The sequence below is a fragment of the Montipora capricornis genome, chromosome 4, assembly GCF_036669925.1.
Source record: "Montipora capricornis isolate CH-2021 chromosome 4, ASM3666992v2, whole genome shotgun sequence".
In the NCBI taxonomy this organism is placed as follows: domain Eukaryota; kingdom Metazoa; phylum Cnidaria; class Anthozoa; order Scleractinia; family Acroporidae; genus Montipora; species Montipora capricornis.
In genome coordinates, this window is record NC_090886.1 from 55085728 (window position 1) to 55088227 (window position 2500).

Sequence of the window (2500 nt, forward strand, 5' to 3'; positions counted from 1 at the left end):
TTAAACAAGTAATTGACAAGTGGAAGACTAGAGTGGTAACTATGATTAATTCAAGAAATGAACAAACATTGTGCCATTAAAATGTATTTCTTAATAACTAAAGTTCTCGTTCTTACGTCGGTGTACGAGTAATGATCCATAACGTTCAGCTAATGTGTCCTGCATAACCCTAACCGTAAATTGAAAGCTAAAATTTTAAAATAGTTCTGCGACCTAAGTACTGAAACAAGCGCTTAGGCTTACATGTAATCAGAAAACGAGTGCTATATTCTTCAGACGATCTCATAAAAAGTGTAGTTAACCAAACCGTAAATTGAAAGCTAAAATTTTAAAAGAGTGTTTAGACCTAATCACTGAAACAAGCGCTTAGGCTTACATGTAATCAGAAAACGAGTGCTATATTCTTCAGACGATCTCATAAAAAGTGTAGTTAACCAAACCGTAAATTGAAAGCTAAAATTTTAAAATAGTTCTGCGACCTAAGTACTGAAACAAGCGCTTAGGCTTACATGTAATCAGAAAACGAGTGCTATATTCTTCAGACGATCTCATAAAAAGTGTAGTTATCCAAACCGTAAATTGAAAGCTAAAATTTTAAAAGAGTGCTTAGACCTAATCACTGAAACAAGCGCTTAGGCTTAATCAGTGAACGAGTGCTTTATTCTTCAAACTATGTCGTATAAAGTGTAGTTAACCGAACCGTAAAATGAGAGAGAATAGTGCTTAGGCCGTAAGTGATTAGCCATCGAGCCGCATACACTCATTCTTCTTGACTGGCGAGCCGTCGAGCCATTCTATCGAAAATGTAACCGTAAGTGGCCCTGCATTCTGTAGTTATGCCTTATAGGAATAAAACAATTGATTTGACCTGGTTTGATTTGAGAATTGTAAAGAATTTGGAAGTTTTCAAGGAATTTGGTATTTAGAATTGTACTGCGCGTGTGAGCATCTTACTATGAAACACGCGCAATAGAAATAAATTATTTCTATTTTTATTGAAGCTTTGCCATGCAATCGGGTTCGTAATTTAGTTTATCACAGGGGGCCTTTTTCTCGGCATGGCCATCTGAATTCGGTTAAACATTGATGCAATTCACGAGGATAGTGCTTAAATTTTGCGTCTGGGGCAACGAAACCTTTCTTACTCCAGTTAACACTTTCACGGCAGCCCCAACAGTCACGAGTGACCAGAGCCTACTTTCTCTTTACAGTAATCACCATTTTAGCCAACACACAGGCCATAAGAATTAAAGCAAATGATCATCAAACATGAAATGTCTTGATGTTTATCCATATCTTAGTTCTTTGAACTAGTAGGAAAAGAAATACGAGAAAGGCAGTTAAGAGAATATGCATGTTGATGTCATGGCTTACACGCTTTCCCTTTATTTGTCAATGATAACTAATTACTGTAGAGGTGTTTATTTTAGTAGTGAAAATGACGCATAGCAACAGACGTGTCGCTAATGGCCAGTTGGCATTCAACTTTGCTTCGCATAACTCGCAATTTTTTTAGGACAGCAAGACCGTGATGAACTTTAAAGAAGATAAGAATTAATATGTTTTGCATTGCAATTGTAGTGGTCTCATTTTCTTTAAACCCTTCGAATCATACTTTAAAACGGTATTTAGAGACGTCAAGAAAAGCTTTCAAATTATTATTGAAAGTAATCTTCGGAGAGGATGGGTCTGGGACAGTGGAGAACTTCAGGTCTCATTTAATTAAATTTGTATTGCGGCTAAACAAAAAGTAAACAGTAAATAAATATTCAGAAACTTGTTTGATTGTTTCTTGGCGGGTGAGTACCATATGTTAACCGAAGTCCATATTTCCCTTTAATTAATGACGCACTGAACTCTGTTTGCAGACAGGATGACATCCCGATTACCGAAATGCTTTGACATTATTACCTCTGAGGATTATAGATTAGTCTTATTGGGAGGATTGCCTGCAAGTTTTTTAACTTCGTGATATATAAAAACTGACTTTAACTAAACACTGCTGTCCTTAATACATGACACAGGTATTCGCTAATACTCGAAACCTCAAGTCGCTTGTCACACCCTTGTGTGGCTTACTCTGATGGCGCGAACAAGATGTCGCGCCAACCAACTCTTGGTAAAACTGAACACTGAACACGGAGGTTCACAACGCAACAAAATAAAGACGTTCTTACTGACTCTCAACCTGGGTATCTTCTTAGCAAGTGATTAAAATTTTGGCAAATCTCTCAACGTTCTCGTAAAAAAGGTTCTTATGAAAGAAAAAGAGAGTATTGGCTTTCACGAATGTGACCTCCACTGTACGGCGTATAGGGTTTAACCCCGGGAAAACTGATCTACTCACCTTAAATTGGTTACGGAGCTCCTTCAAGTTGAACGACCTGACAAGAATGAAAAACTCTTAAACAGGCGCTGGCTTTATCCACTTGTGAATCTGTACAATCCACCGCGAAAGTTTACGTCCGTTGCTTAGTTCTGAGTTTGGAGAGTGAGAGAA

The 2500-nt window shown here is 37.5% G+C and overlaps 1 protein-coding gene across 1 annotated transcript in view; it reads left to right on the plus strand.

Moving 5' to 3' along the window:
• LOC138044919 (protein O-linked-mannose beta-1,2-N-acetylglucosaminyltransferase 1-like) overlaps positions 1-2500 on the plus strand; it is a 19973-nt gene that overhangs the window by 6378 nt on the left and 11095 nt on the right. The window lies entirely within an intron of this gene.